At 40.3% G+C, this 17,193-nt stretch overlaps 1 long non-coding RNA gene across 2 annotated transcripts; it reads right to left on the reverse strand.

Annotated features, from left to right (window-relative positions):
- Positions 1-9,481: 9,481 nt before the first annotated feature.
- LOC131705354 (uncharacterized) lies at positions 9,482-16,261 on the reverse strand. 2 transcript variants are annotated; one of them, XR_009310325.1, is made up of 3 exons: positions 15,494-16,261; positions 13,523-13,814; positions 9,482-12,471 (listed from the first exon to the last, which is right to left on the reverse strand). It is a non-coding gene; the product is annotated as an uncharacterized LOC131705354 (long non-coding RNA). The 2 variants fall into 2 exon arrangements; XR_009310324.1 differs by having other exon boundaries at positions 13,269-13,814.
- Between the last annotated feature and the right edge of the window lie 932 nt (positions 16,262-17,193).

Consider the following 17,193-nt stretch of genomic DNA (forward strand, 5'->3'; position numbering starts at 1 on the left):
TTTATATATATATATATATATATATATATATATATATATATATATATATATATATATATATATATATAAATTTTACATTCTTAAAAAAGAAAGTGGGTACATTTTTTATTATTATTTTGGTCTTCAAAATTAAGAATTGAGTCGATTTTTACCGAGGGCCTCGGCTGCCTCAATGTGTACACTGTGACTACGCGCCTGGGCACAGCCAGCATGCAAGAAAGCTACAGCAATAAAAACGGAGCTAAATCAAATAATACAATACCTTTCTCATGTTGTTTTTCTTCCTCAGTTTTTTTCTTTTTACGCTTCTTCTCGCCAGATTGGTACATTCTTGATCTTTTTTCAGTCATAATTTGTTCGCAATCCTCAAAGAAGCCACCGGAGGCAGATATCACCGTGTAACAATTATTATTATTTTTTTTTGGTTCCTGGGTAGTAAGTGTTATTTTCTAATTGCTTATGCCTCAAAAGTATAGAAAATGGCTATTATTCCCCACAAACTTTGCTTTTGTGACCAGGACAGTGATATTTTGAAATGTACCTTTTTTCCAGAACATTCCAAATAGATTCAGTGCTGAGTAAACTTGGAGTAACTTCTAGAACTTTCTAGAACTTTCCAGTAATATAAATAGTAGTATAAATACAGGGGCCTTAAGCCCACCAGTTACGTTTAGTTCCAGCTGCCTAAGTGGATACATATCTGCATTTTTCTGAGATGGCATCAAGAGGCTGCAAGCATCCGGCAGACGCATTTTGCTATGTCTGCGGCCAATTTATCAAGACAAGAGTGAAAACGTACTCCGTGGAAGCATCTGCTAAGATGTGTGAGGCCTACAAGGCTTATTTCGGCATGCCTGTCGGGGATCAAGACAAACCCTGGGCACCTCATTTCACCTGCGAGCACTGCAAAAAAACTCTGGAAGGTAAGATGGACAATTGTTGCTCTGAATTTTATGTTATAAAATTTGTTAAAATTTTTTAAATTGTATAAGTTTTTAATTTTAAAATGTTTTACAATTTTCAATGTTATTGAATAAATATATCATATATGAAAAATGTTGCGAGAATCTCTTACACATTAGTCATGGGTGAAATAAATCTATTTTTGTAGGATGGTACAGAGGGGAAAAGAGAGCCATGAAGTTTGCTATGACAAGAATTTGGCGGGAACCCACTGACCACTCAAGCAACTGCTACATCTGCATGGTGGACCCTTCCAAATGTCGGACTGGCAAGAATGCACCTGCTATCACGTATTCGGACCTTCCTTCATCCATCGCCCCGGTGCCACACTGCCATGAGCTCCCCGTACCCACTCCTCCGGAGAGAGAGCAGCCGTCTTTAGAAGTAAAGAGAAGGGTCTTTCAGGTACCTTCAAGACTTCTTCCCTAAGCTGTCTGAGGCAAAGTTCAAACCCGGTGTCTTCGTCGGACCACAGATAAAGAAGATCCTGGAGTGCAATGAATTCCCCAAGAAGCTCACTAGTAAGGAGAAAGCGGCTTGGAACAGCTTTGTCGCAGTGGTTCGGGGCTTTCAGTGGTGGCAGTTTGACAAGAATGCATGTCATGTGAAATAAACCAGTCCAAAACGAGACATTGATGCTAATAGTTTTATTGCTTAAAAAGCTTTACAGAAAGAGACAGGCTTTTACCCAGTTTCATGTAACAGCAGATAGTGTTGTTTTGGCAGGACAGCATTTATACTGGTCAACAGTTGGAGCATTTGTTGTCATGAATGCAAATAAAGAGATTTTAAAATAAGTGAGAGATGAAGATAATCTCTACATAAACACAATGTTTTTGTCAGTCTGTGAACAAGGTCTGTCACGGGTCACTTGTGACATCACAGGGTGGCTGTGAGGAGCTGGGAGAAGAAAGGAGTCTACTGGTCAAACCTGACTCGGTGCAGTGATTATGAGCTGGGGCAAATCAATCAAGCAGGCTCTCCAAGTAACGCTTTGTATATGTGCCCATGTGGAGTTGTATTTCTATTCAAACATGTGTGAGCATGTGATCTCACTGAGAATCTGAGACTACATGTTAAATAAGGACACCATTCCATACAATGTAAAGACCTGCTTCATGAGAGGCAGGGAATCACCCAATAGAAAAATAATGTTGTCTCTATTATATATCCTTGAAGAGATTGACCAAATGCACAACAGGGAGCAGCTGTTTTAAACAAGCTGTGAATGGCCTGATAGAAATAAGTATGGGTCTGTAGCTGTGTGTGGGGAGAGGGACCAGAACAGAAAGGTTACAGTGATGCTATAAAAGAAGGTTGCTGGTGTGTTTAAGCTTTGCTTGCAGGTCTGCTGTCAGGTAAACTCCAGCACTGTGATCCCTGGGTGCTGCTGCAGCTCAGTAGTGCTGGCATCGCCTGCAGCGGTAGGTACGCCGGTCTGAAACCAATTGAAGACATTATCAGCAACCTGGGCAGAAAAGCTATTGTTCTGATCCATACCCTACAGAGCATTGCACAGCTAGGTAATGAGATTGTGGGGTGGTAATGGTCAGCATTGTCTAATAATATAGACAATCAGTGTCACACTGAGCTGCAGAATTGAACTCCCTCCCATGTGTAGATAGCATCCTCCACACTCTTTGTATTGCACTCCTTTGAATTACAAATTTGAAAAATAAGCTTTGTGTAATTCAGCATGCAATTTCACAATCCCAAAGGGTATGGAATCAACTGCTAAACTGTGGAGCCACCACAACCTCTCAATACAATCCTATCAATAAAAAACACGGAAACCCTCTATACTAGTTCAAATGCCAAACATGCTTCTGAGGTTTTATTCAGAGCAATCCTAGATCAAAGCTCCTCTGTTTTGTCCCCTGCTTTTATATTTTGTTTCACTGAAATGACAAAAGTTCCACAGGAGATTGAGGTCAGTGGACCCTTCTTCTCAACTCAAAGCCAACCCTGACATAATGACCTCCCACAGAGAACTACTGTACACACACCATAAAACAGCAGCAATCCCATTCATCAGATCTCCTGGGATTATTTGTGGAGTTGGTTACTCCAGCATGAGATCACACACATGTAATAAGTTTAAGTATACATTTCTTGATTGCAGGAGACAGGTTAGACTTTCCTCTTTCCAATAAGTTACGAATGGCCTCAAATCGATCAATAGTTTGAGACAATGCTGTAGAAAGATGAATCATAAACTCATCTTGATATTTCCAGTTGAAGGATTATGATGGATGGCATCTGTTATAAAACTTATTCCAACAATTCTGTGTCTCTCTTGGAGTTCCATCCATATTTGACCTGGTCGACCTCATGTTCTAAACTGTTATGGAATGACACTTGGTTTTCCATTTCAAATTGTTCTAATATATCCCACAACCAATGTATACAGAAATAATAAGGCATACTCACAGCGAGCGCAGCGGTACCCATGACGGTAGTAGAAATAGTAGTGATAGTGATGAGCTACACAAAAATAGAAAAGATAATTAGGAACAGTCTATTTTTAACACAGAGCTTCTTAAACCCACTGCCTTCCACACTGTAGCCCAGAACTCAACCCCCTGAGCTACCCAGGGACAGTGGCCCAGTGGTTAATGAAAAGGGCTTGTTATCAGGAGGTTCACATCCCGGCTCAGCCACTCACTCACTGTGTGTGACCCTGAGCAAGTCAAAACGTAAAACTGGAGTCCTATTGTAAGTGACTGCAGCAGCAGTTGTTGATGCATAGTACACCCCCTAGTCTCGAAGGCACTTTGGAGAAAAGCGACTGCTAAAAGACTAATGAATAAAAAAGTAATACTCAGATCCACAAGCATGCACATTGCCTTCCACTCTGCAGGGCACCACTTTCTCTAAACACTGAGCTATCAAACCCATTAACTCCTATACTACAGCCCAGCACTAACCACTAAACTGCTCAAACCCACTACCTTCCACACTGCAGCTCTGCACTCTAGTCACTGTGTCACCGAAGCCTCTCAGCAAAGCTACACTGATAAACAATTCATGCCCTGATTGAAAATAATAAATAAAACCCACTGATTGCTGCATAAAATAAAGTAGAATCCATTTACTTACCATAGTAGCATCTGTACCTTACTGTGAAAGATACAAGTGATATATTGAGTTCAATCCATTTGAAATCACTGCAGTGGCTGCTTTGTACAAGAATGGGGCCTCAGTAGTGTATTAGAGAGCTATATATTTCAAAGGAGTGTCTCTCTATTTGTACATTTCTATTATTGGCAAAATCCAAAGACAGGGCTCCTTCTTTATATCCCCTCCCACAGGATACAGAACACCTCACTATGTGAGTATGTATTAAATAAAGATGGCATTTCATATTAAGAGCAGCTAATTCATACTATTATACAATAATACCCCATTCCATATTCTCAACATCAGCTGTAGGAGGCCCCATTGTTAACATGTATTCATTTCTTGTGACGCGCACAGTACATGTGTATTGTATTGTAGTGTACAGTCACATTTTTATTAAAATATCAGATTCACACTTACCACGAGCACAGATGCTATAATCTGGAAATGAAATAAACATACACCATTAAATACAATTTAAAAATATATATACAATTCATTTCTACATATTAATGTACCATAATAAAATAAAATACTTACAACAGTAAGCTGTTCCAAAGAAAAAGAAAAACAGAAACAGTGGTTATTGGATTTAATAGTTCACTTTATATTCATGTTTGAGTTCCATTTACTGGAATGTTTTCTGTTCCTCTGAGAATATCAGTTGATTTTGATAGCTGTTACAGGCTTAATGAAGACACCAAGGGGCACATTTCAAAGTGTTTCCTCCAGTCTGTCCAAAACTATGAAACCACTCCATGGTAGAATATGTTGTAATACTGAAGTGTTTCTCAATGTCTTCAATCAATTGACCTTCAGTCTACAATCCATGCAGTTCACCCAAACCAGGAGCCAGCTCCAGAGAGACACACACTTACTTCTGTAGTATCTTTTGGACAGGGCATCCTTCTTCACTACCATGGACTGTGTCAGGACCACTTCAGAATCCACTTCAGGAGACAGAAAGCACGTGAAGATCATTAAACAAACAGTAGGTTGCATCCCTTCTATTTAAACACAGACCATGTTGAGGAACTCTCCAAATTTGGATTAGGATTTCAATGTACATTAAAGAAGATTGCTGAACAGTAAGGAGCTTCAGATTTCATTTTGTTAGAGTGTGTGTTACAATGTTTTCACCTGAGTTCAGGAGCTGCTCTTCAGTTCTAGTTGCCTGTCTTAGATATATGTACATAATGTAGGCTGGATCAGTCAAAGTGTCTTTATAGAAGAGCCAGTGACTGGATCACGCTTCCTTCTGCTTTCAATTCACTGCTATGCACTAGATGGTGATGGCACTTACTAACAGAAAGATATTTCAGTCTGCATTACATATGAAAAGAATCACACAGACTTATGCACAAAACAACTGTGGTGAACTTTGAAAGGTGCTATATAAAATAAATATTGATTGATAAAAAGGTAAGGGAACAGGACAACCTTTTAGTCAAGTTATTATATCTCAGTTGGGCGATCCTTCTTACTGACATTTAAGGTGATCAATTAATACAATACGTCTTATTAAAGGTGCTGCATCAACACATTTAAATGCACATGTTAAATGCAAACAGGTGAAATATTTTCAAAGTGTATATCCCTCAAGCTTTGTGTTTTCCTCTTCCGCATCAGTGTGACAGACAGACAGACAGACAGACAGACAGACAGACAGACAGACAGACAGACAGACAGACAGACAGACACTCAACCGAAGAAGCTACAGGCTTTCTGTACTCACTGTCAGCTCTTTTCTCCATCATATTGTCTCCTATCAGGTAAAACAGAAATAGGTTTATACAGTTAGACGTACATTAGGAAACAGATCTGGGCACTTTGTGTTAGTGCCAGTAGAGAAACAGCAGCTAAATATGCTCAGATTCACTGGGGTTTGGCCTTAAGTCTATCATCTGTAATTCACAAGGTTTAACGTTGTACCCACACACTACCCAGACGTGCTTTTCAAAGGACTCACCCAACTCCCGCTCTCCTTTGAGTCCATCACTGTCCAGTTCAGCATCACTGTCACCTGAATCCTCTGCCTCTGGAACAGGGAGAAGAGAGCTTCATGAAGCAATGAAGGATTCCCTCGACTGCAGTGAACAGCTTCATAGGACACTCAACACAGGGAGGCAGAGAGTTCCCCATTACATTGCAATGCAGAGCTGTGAGGTTTAACCAGGAGATTTCTGGATATACAGTAGCCCTTGATGTTATGCATGATAAGCGATGATTAGTCAGGTTAAGTTTCTAAACAAATGTGTGGTCTGTCCAGGACTGTGCTTTTTTGTCATTGCTTAACTTAAATCCTGCAAATAAGAAACTTTCTTTCTTTCTTTCTTTCTTTCTTTCTTTCTTTCTTTCTTTCTTTCTTTCTTTCTTTCTTTCTTTCTTTCTTTCTTTCTTTCTTTCCTTACCCAGTGCTCTCTTGTTCTCCAGTGCTCCTTCCTGCTCCTCTGAGTCTTCCAAAGTGTTGCTGAGATCTGTAAACACAGGCTGTGGTTACATTTTTAATGAGAGCAGTCCTGTGTTGTATCCAGTGCTATGAAAGGAATGACAGCATGGAATGGAGAATGCAAACAGACCGATTAGGAAAACTGGGATTTTTTTAAATTGTATTAAGATTTTTGTATCTGTATTGAAAACATGTAATTATGGTCATAAAATTCTGCACTTTTGTTAATAACTGCAACAGTGTAGAATAGTTGAATTAATATTATATAAATAAACCACTTTAAAGTGCCACATATTATATAAGGCAAAGAATTGTAATAAATCAACTTGCAGTAAACAGTTTGCATTTTTAATATCTCTTAAATAAATTATTATATTAAATCTGCTGTATAAAAAGTGGTTTGAATATTAGCACAATAAATGAAAGAGCAGGTCTATATGTTTCAAGGATATGTATATTTTGTGAAAAAGGTAAATCAAACTGAATGAACATTTTAAAATCTCAGTGTATTTTATTCACACCCTGCAATGGTTTATAGAAGAGATGAGCAGGAGGCAAGATCGACTCGAAGGGAAATTTCAAATGCAAACCTTGATTTGTTTCCCCCCCCCCCAATATATTTAAATATTTACTGTTTATGACTGTTTCATTTCTAATAAGTTCTTACAAATGATAAGAAACGACGAGTTGATTTGGCTATTCACGTGGATAAGCCACAGCTGCATTTTACAGTACCAGGGAATCCTTCTGGTCTGAAGCAGCCTCTTAATAAGGGGTCCCCATGGTGGGAGGTGGTTGATGCAACACATGGGAGTTTTCAAGTTCTTTAAATGCTGTGTCTTATTCTAGTGGAGTACAGGCTCATCAAATCAATCCCCAAGACAAGTAGACAAACCTCTGTGTTGAGAATATAGGATTGAGTTCTGGAAGAATGGATCTTACCCAGTTCTCTCTTGCTGGCCTGGTAACCATCATCTCCCAGCTCTTCAGAGTCCTCAAGGAGGCTCCTTGCATCTGCACACAGAGGAAATGGAGGGGGTGGAATCATTATTTTAAATGGCAATGTACAAATTAAGAACAAAGAAGGATATTCTTATGGTAAGTTGATTATTCAATGATGCAGCATTGAGGAAAAGCCTGCCTTCTCCACTATGTTATCTCATGGAAGACTGTCTGCTATCTCCCTACCCTTCTGTTATTCTGATGAAAGTCAGTCAATGCCATCTCTTCCCCCATTTATTTTAGGTTGAAGGCAATCAATGCAATCCCTCCCTCCCTCCCCATGTTACTCAGGAGAAAGGCAGTCTTACCAGCCCCTGACAGAAGACATGCTGTCAGGACCGAGAGGAGAATGGCTCTTGTAGTCCAGGGTTTCATCCTGACAAGGTGCTGATGCTGCTTTTCCACTCTTCAGCTGCTCTGGTCCCTCCACCCTGCTCTGTTTTATACCCTCTCCCAGGCAAATGCACTCCTTCACCACTAAACCCTCATCAAGGACCCTTTCTTTCTCTACACTGTGATACTGTGTGATGCCCTCCTCTTCCAAATTTCCATACTTCACTTGAAAACTATTTCCTCTATACCCTATGATCCAAATCTATTGACACAGTGTCAGTGATCTTCATTGTTCTCTTAACACAGAGCAGGATCAGTGCTGGGATCAGCAGGTGCAGACAGGTGGCCCCATATACAGTATTAAAGGCAATAGAATGATTAGTTATCAGTCATGCAAAATGAAGCATTCTCTGGAATTTCATATCTACAGCACAGTACTGCAAACACCTGGCTCACAAACATGTTCATTATACCAGGTGTTGTGGTTGAGCTGCTTCTTTCATTAGCAAATCATTCAGCTGCTGTACAGTGTGGAGTGCATGTTTCTTATTGAAACATTTCACAAATGTATTACCAAGTCTCTTTTTAGAAGGAAAAAAGTAGGATTGAAATACACAGTGGGTGTGAGAGAAAGACCTTGGTGTTGTGATAGACTCATTTCTACCAGCAACAGGGATGCAATCATAAAGGTGAAGACTAATCCCGGGGCTTAAAGGAATGAGCTGTGAAGAGGGTACTGAATTTGTTTAGCTTGAACACAGAACAATTAGGCGGACTTGACTGAAGTCTTTAAAAACTTGAAAGGTGTTGACAAAGTTAACCCAAACTAATACCTCAAGCATAGCACTGACACCAGGGTCAGAGGGCACTGTTGGAAATTAAGTGTGGATAGCTATAGGACGGAGGGTAGGAGACACCTTCTCACAGAGTGTGGTGAGGGGATGGAATGGGTTACCAAGTCATGTTGTTAGGGCTGGGATCCTTTAAGACCTGACTTAACAGGTTTGAGATCAATCAGCTGCTGCACTGATGGGCCGAATGTCCTCCCTGGTTCTGTGTTCTGAATTCTGGATCTCCAGTGTGCTGGCATTGATTGGTAACTCCTCTCCAGAGTCAGTTGTTTTCCTTGTACACTCAACCAACCCTAAATATGCTGAGAGAACAGTTGAGGGAACTAAATCAATTCAGTCTGGAACAAAAAAAGACTAGAGGAGACTAAAAAGCTTTTAAAAAGTTGGAGTTAACTGTAGTCACTCTTTTAAGCACAGCAGAGAGACCAGGACTAGAGTACACAGTTATAAACTGAGTGGAGACAGACTTAGGACAGAGGTTAGGAGACACATCTTCTCACAGTAAGTTACTTAACCTCCTTGTGCTCCGTCCTTCGGATGAGATGTAAAACCGAGGTCCTATTGGAAGTGACTCTGCAGCAGAAATTGTTGGTGTATACTTCATTCCCTAGTCGGTGTAGTTGCTTTGGATAACAGCGTCTGCTAATTGACACATTTATTATTACACCCAGAGTCATAAAGGGCTCGGGTTGACGTGCTCCTCCGACTGGGCAACATCCCTTGCAGTGGAGTTAACAGACAATCAACAGACAAGGGAACTGAATCTATTTAGCCTGGAACAAAGAAGGATTAGAGAAGACACTTCTCACAGAGTTGGGAGTGTTTGAAATGGGTCACTAGAATGGTGCTGCTGCAGAGTCATTAGGATGTCTTTAAAAGCCAACTAGATGAAAGCCAGGGATCAGTCAGCTACAAGAAAAGTATTGATGCATTAAATTCCCTGATTTTGTTCATAACTTTTCTTATATTATTAAATCAATGCCCTATTGTAAGTGACTCTGCATATAATGCACAGTTCACAACCTACCTCTGTAAAGCACTGTGAGATGGTGTTCCACTATGAAAGGTGCTATATAAAAATAAAGATATTATTATTATCTTATTACAAGCTAAAAAGATTATTATTTATTCATTTCTTAGCAGACACCCTTATCCGTCTTACAACATTTGGAATTCAAAGAGAAAGAATAAATATGGTGTTTAACTTGTAATGCAATATATGAACATGTGAGCCTCCACACCTTGCATTACACTCAAATGCAGGTGCATAAGCTTCTATATGAAACCAAAGGAGTAACTGCACCTGCACAGAAAACAGCACATACTCAAGTATAAGCGCATGCGTCAATTCCTAGTGAGTATACGGTAATAAAACCAAACCTGATCTCACTGCTAAACATTACTACAGTACTAGCTTCAATAGTTCCTTTAAACAAACCTCTCCCAATTCCAATAATATGACATTATTAGTACATAAATAGGTTACTTTTTAATTAACCAAACATTAAGAACACAATGAACAATGTTTGATAGTTTTAATGAGCTCTTTGCTAACAGTTACTAGACTAAACAAGCAGCACTTCAAATGAAGTGTGACCACTGCTCCCACTGAACACCTGATTGTGCATTTCAAAGGAACTTTGATGGATATCACATCACTGATGCATGTGCTGAAATATGGAAATATAAAAAGGAAATGTGTCACCAGTAGTTCAATTGCTTTTTGAGTAATGGCTTCTTTCTTGCCACCCATCCATACAGGCCAGCTTTGTGTAGGGACTGGCTTATTGTTGATGTGTGAATGCTGACTCCCACCTTAGACACAGAACTTTGCAGATCTCTCAAGGTCATTGGTGGCTTCAGTGACATCCCGAACCAGTTTCCTGCTTGTCCAGCTGCTCAGTTTGGGAGAGCGACCTGATCTGGGTAGTGTCTGGGTGGTATGATGCATCTTCCACTTCTTAATGATGGCCTTCACTGTGCTGAGAGGGATAATCAGAGCCTTTGAAATGTTCTTGTACCCTTCTCTGTGCCTCTCTACCACTTTATTCCTGACTTATTTCGAAAGCTCCTTGGTCTTCATGGTTGCTTTGTTGGTTCACTATGCGAGTTGCAGCTTGAAAGTCTTTATATGCCTGAATGTAATTATCTACAAGTTAAACCACTTTGAGTACATACAAGCTAAAACTATTTCACTAATTTTGTGACCTTTAACTTTATCAATGTGGAGTAGTTTGTGTAGATTCTACATGTAAAGTCTAATTTGAAAGCGTCGTGGAGTACGCTCAGGTGCCAACAAAATGTGAAAACTTTGCAGGGGGGTGAATACTTCTGCAAACCACTGGAATTGCTTAATAAAAATGTCTTGTGCAAAATGCTTTTTCGGGTTCCCATTCGCTCAGTTTATTTTACTTGAGAAAACCTGGCTTTCATCAGACGTCATGTAAATGAAGGAGAAAGGTGGGGGTTGCTATATAAATTAGCCATGTGTAAAGTTCTTGTGCTGTTTTCGCAGATTGCTCATGAAAATGTTGTTTCCATGCACAGAGAACTGGTACACGAGAGAATCTAAGATGATGTAATAAAGCTGTGATTTCTAAATACCTTGTGCCTGTTTGTTTAATAGAGTCCCCCAGAGAGAGAGAGGGGAGTATTCAACACATCAGGAGCAGAAATCACCTTGTTAAGAAGCAATGGTATGCAGCCCATTAAAGTGCTAAAAGGTCTCTGGCGCACCCTGCTGGAAACAGTATTGATTTTCCACTTCAAGCTGCCCGCATGATAACTGTGGTATACTGTGCTGCGTCTTGATGTACCGCAGATTCACCATGGTATCAGGGAAGATTCCACACAACACACTGCAAGAGGCTGAGCAATGCAGGAGGAAAAAAAGAGAAACTTGCACTCATAATAACAATCTATTTAATATGCTCAACAACATGATGAACACAGATTTTGGTGAGTTTTTGATCTGAACAGATTGTGATTAGGGGTGACCCTATTTATCAAGCAAGTTTATTCTTTTGTTTTCAGTTAATATTTCTGTATTTAGTCGAATGCACTCCTGTTGTTTAGGTGTCCCCAAGTGTCTGCATTTCTGAGAATGTTCTCAAGTCCTGTAAGAGCCTGCAACTGACTTAACATCTTCACACTAAGTGCAGGGATAGGATTACACATATGTGTGAATGTTATGGTGTCTTGTGCGGTTTCCTAACTGACTGAATCTCTCCCCACACTCAGTACAGTGATAATGTTTCTCTCCTATGTGAATGCACTGGTGTGAATGAAGATTTCCTAACTGTGTAAAACTCTTATCACTGGTCTGTATGTGAGAAGGTTTCTCTCCTGTGTGAACGCGCTGGTGTCTTTTAAGCAGTGATATATGATTGAAACTCTTCCTACAATCAGCCCAGGAACACGGAGTCCCTCCTCTGGGATTTCCCTTGTGAGTTTCAGGAGTGTCTAATTGACAGGAACTCTTCCCACCTTTAATAGAATGAGGCAAGGTCTTCAAGTTGCCCTGGGTTTCAGAATTGTTAAAACATACAGAATGTGGCGTCTCTGTACTCTACACAGTAAGTGGGTGTCTGTCTTGTAAGGAAGGTATTGTAACTGAGTGAGTTCTCAATGTCTTCACATTTTCTTCTTGGGGTGTTGTTTCTCTGTGTTTCTTGCACTGTGGTTTGCCTCTAGAAGCATTTTTGCACTGGGGTGATAGAGTGGAGTCGCGTTCTCCTTCATCTACTTTAGAAGCTAAAGAAAGAAAGAGAAGAGAGACAAAGGTTATTGTACAGCATTCTTCCACATGCACTGTTCTGAACACAAGCGAATGAGCAGTTCAGTGATTGGTTGCTTGAGATGAGGTGGATTTATTCACCAGTTAGTGTCCCGCAAGTTTCAGTCACAGCAAAAATGATGTCAACATGTCAGCCAAGTGGAAAATGAAAAACATCCTTTTTTTTAATGTTTAAAATGGAATATTTTAAATCGAGCCAACAGAGCATCATGAAAAATCCTATTTAGTACCTGCATTTTGATAGTACTGCAATGTATCTAACATTTAATTTGTTTTTTGATAATTAATAATTAATATAGAAATTATCTGTTGAGCTGGTCTGCTGTACAGAACACCTCCACACACATTCTTACTGTACTGTGACAATAATAACACAGCAATGCTTACTGTGAGACACACAAAAGTGAAATGTGGCATTGCGAGCAAACATTACAGTCCTCGGGATAGTTGCAGTGAGATGAGCGTTTAAAAATGATATTGTATTTGCATAAAGTGTAAGAAATAAAATAAGACTCATGTTGGTGATCCTGCTGCATACATTCTCCACAGAAATTCTCTACTGAAATGTTTCTTCTGGTGACGTTGAGCAACCCGACTGGATTTGGCATCACCCAGTGATGGGACATGTGATCCCTGCAGCTCTGTAAAGCTGTGGGAGCAGAACTGCAAACAGCCTACCAGGAATGAGGAAAGGCAAAGATCTAACACAGGGGTGTCCATCCAGAAACAGGAGTATCACTTTATATAACTGAACCTGTTCAATGTGGAGTGGAATGGCCTCCAGGAGCGTGATTGGACACCGCTGATCTCACAGCATTCTAAAGAGGCGTGGCAGCGGCTGCACATCTAGCAGGTGCCTCAGGAGCAAGCACAGTGATGTCCTTGTTGACATAGTGGTTGGGCAGCTCCCCTTGGTTAAAATATGAATCTCAAGCACACTGCTGGTGTTCAGTACCAGTTTCTGCAGGATGAATAGGCAGCTCAATGCTGCTTGTTTTGTAGGATTACCTCTAAATCCCAGTTCACATTCAGATGGAGAGTCATCACACAGGTTGGATCCCAGCTTGTTGTTCTCCTCAAGTGTACAGACATGATTTTCATGAGGAAGTTCCTCTGCGATGGGGACACATTCCTGCTCTATGAATTCCTCTTTAATAGGAACACATTCCTGTTGAGGGACCTCTTCATCTTTAACACATGCCAGCTCTGTAACCTGCATTAGACTTGCACAGCACTCCTGCTTCTATCTTTGGCCCTTCCTGTGCTTCAGATTCAGGGATAGCGTGGCTCTCTTTGGGATCTGTGGGAAACAAAACTGTATACAATTAGATCTCTTACTTACCAGCTAGGTTTGTTAGTTGCTTTGATCAGGGATTTAAAGTTACTGTTCCTCAGTTATTTCGTATAGGGGTGAGCCGGTATAATAGTTTGGTGGTTTAGGTACATGATGGCATTGATACCATTCCTGTTATTCTACATTGCAATTATCGGTTAACGCTGTGTCTGTGTTCCTATAAACAAAGTGAAGGAAAAGGCATTTTCATATGAACATCTTTTTATTCTACGTCCTGTACAAGACTCAGTGCTGCTGGTCTTTCTCACCTCCTGTAGCCTCACACTGGAGCATTGCATCCACTTCTACCTCCCTGTCAATCACCATCATGACCACCGTTCTGCCTTTGCATTGTTCTAATGCAAACATCCATTTCTCTACTGCAAACATGCTTAGAAACCAAGCCTAGAGACTTGCAGTCTGAGCAAAGTGTCTGAGGAATGTCTTTTTGTTACCTGATCCTGTATTGTGAGAACGGTTTTGAAGGAAACGGTCAACGCAGGATGCAAGTTTCAATGTGTCAAATACAATGAGCAGACAAGCGACTGCAGCAGGATAGCCTGCTTATTCTCAAAGCAGTTTCATTTAAACACGTGATTTACACAACTCAAACTTTTTAAAGTGCAGCAATATGTTTTCTGTTCAAACTCCACCTGTGTAATAATCATTAGCAACAACACTGGAAGCTTACTTGTGCAATGTCACGTGACCTGTAGATATAAATCCAATAACATCCCTTGTAGTATTAAAATACATTTGTAATGGTGTGGCTCTCCCTATTGTATGTATCCTGTGCAAACTCATCTCTGCTCTTAAATAATAACCTGGATTAGTAAATGTTTATAAGCAATATGAGCGATCGTTTCCTAATTCTGTTTACCATCAGCTGAACAAAGTACTTTATTTAGAGACTCAATCTAGAGATTCAATAAAATGATAGAATTCAGTTGACACCTTACTGTGTTGTATTTACTTCCTCCAACTTCAACCCTTAATTGAACTTGTGGAACCACTCGGGTCCAAAATCTTACAGCGGATTGGTGCAGGCAGGGTGCTGCTGCCGCCCCTTTATTCACACAGTGAGGTCTGGAAAGATCGTGTAAATGTGTGTGTGTGGAACAAGAAGGAAACAGGACTACAGCAAAAGAACGAGCAGCGAATGAGCCGCGACTGTACCAAAGACAAACTCAACAGCACTGGAGCGGAATACAATGAAACCATTTATCTAAAAATAGATTCGCAGTCAAACAGTTCAATCAAACACTGAAACCCGATGTGCTGCTGCCTGTATGTTGATATTAGATCACAAATCATTATTCTAACCCTCTGCAATATGGTCTGTGACTGTCTCAGTGGGACTCTATACAAGACATCACTTTACCAGAAGGATGCCATTGAAGCCTCCTAAATTAGACTGGTTAAGATTTACCAATCTAGTACTTTCTAGAATACCTATTTAAATATATAAAATAATACAATGCCTCGATTTGACTCTTTATAACCAATATCAGGACAGAGCTGCGCTTATTATAATCAAACACTTTAAAACGTGTCTTAAGAGAAATTCTAACCAAGATCTTTCCAATAGAAGGTGGTTTAAGGTGTTTGATTGACCAAGCAATACCACACAATAAAATCAATCTTACCTTGAAATATTAAAGGTTGTTTAGTGTCTGCATGTGTAGCGTTTATACACCCTCGCACAGCTTTCAGCTCGTTCTCTGATATTTCCAATCTCAGCTTCAGACTTTCATTCTCTTTCTCCTTTTTGTTCCATTTCCACTCTGAATTCAGTGAATTGCTGCCGACAGCTTTAGTAATCGCGCACAAGACGGTGTGTAGAGGCGCTTTCACTGCGTGCTCGATGGTAGAGGCGAGCTCGTCTTGAAAGAGCGACACGGACACACTGACGCGTCCATCTTCACTGGTTTGAGTTTCACACTGGTCTAGCGGAATCCTCTTTTCATTCAGAAACACCGCCTGCGGTTTTTATTTATTAATATTTATTTTGTACTGTAGCCTTCCCATTCAAATATATTCATGACTTCTTCTGGTGTGATAAAGAAAGAACACAAACAACATGCTTTGCAAGGAGTAACTTTACTTTGGTCTTTCAGAATCGCGCAGAGCTCTGCTGGAGCTTCAACGCGTTTGTTTCTCATTAAATCATCTCATTGAAAAGCTCGACTTGTCTGTAGCTGCGACTGACGCGCTCCGCTCTGTGTGTGAAATTCAACACAGAAAAGGGATGCTTTCCTTTTCACGGAACTCCGTGCAGGTAATAAACAAACACAAAAATCACTAATTATTGGAAAACATTTCATCCCAGCCTAAATCCTTTAAACAGCAGGAGACAGCGTGTTGTAAAATCATCACTGACTGCAACCACCTCTCCACACATGAACAAAACAAACCTCTCTATTTCCTGAACTGAAATGAAAGCGTCACTAGCAGAAGGCGGGTCTGGTTGGAGTCATCGCTTATTATTGGCTGTAGAAACACTCTATCCCCAGCATGTGAGCCTGATTGGCTGTAGAAACACTCTATCCCCAGCACGTGAGTCTGATTGGCTGGCCTCCCTGTCGGAGGCGGTTATGAAACTGGATGCCAGAGTTCGCCATGTTGGCTCTTTCAGCGCTGTGTTCAATGCGATGCATTCAGGCGCGTTAAGTAAGTGAGCCGCTCAGAAAGCACACGGAGCTGAATTTAAATGACTTAACGCTCTGCTACAGGAGAGCGCTGAGCGACTTTTAAAAATGGAGAATAATAATGATTTGCTTGTTAGTGTTTCTGAGGTGATGGTTGATGAAATGGCCCCGTGTGAAGTTACTGTCCCCTGCTGGACCTCGCTGTTCGGCGCTCTGTTTGGACTGAACCTCATATCTGGCTGTGTTTAATATCGACAATACCGACGTTAATAATGAACATTATGAATAATATTAATACTACAAGCCTAATAATAATACATTAATAACTATAAAACAGCTATACATTTAAAAAGAAAAATGAAATTAAATAATACAAATTCGAAAACAACCATTTGTGGAGTAGTGGTTAGGGCTCTGGACTCTTGACCGGAGGGTAGTGGGTTCAAATCCCGGTGGGGACACTGCTGCTGTACCCTTGAGCAAGGTACTTTACCTAGATTGCTCCAGTAAAAACCCATCTGTATAAATGGGTAATTGTATGTAAAAATAATGTGATATCTTGTAACAATTGTAAGTTCCCCTGGATAAGGGCGTCAGCTAAGAAATAAGTAAATAATAATAATTTTTACATTACTGTCTACATGCATCATCTCAGATAATTACAGTGTCATTTATCAGACCCTTCGGCGTTGTCTTTT

This window comes from Acipenser ruthenus, chromosome 35, assembly GCF_902713425.1.
Source record: "Acipenser ruthenus chromosome 35, fAciRut3.2 maternal haplotype, whole genome shotgun sequence".
NCBI classification, from domain to species: Eukaryota; Metazoa; Chordata; class Actinopteri; order Acipenseriformes; family Acipenseridae; genus Acipenser; species Acipenser ruthenus.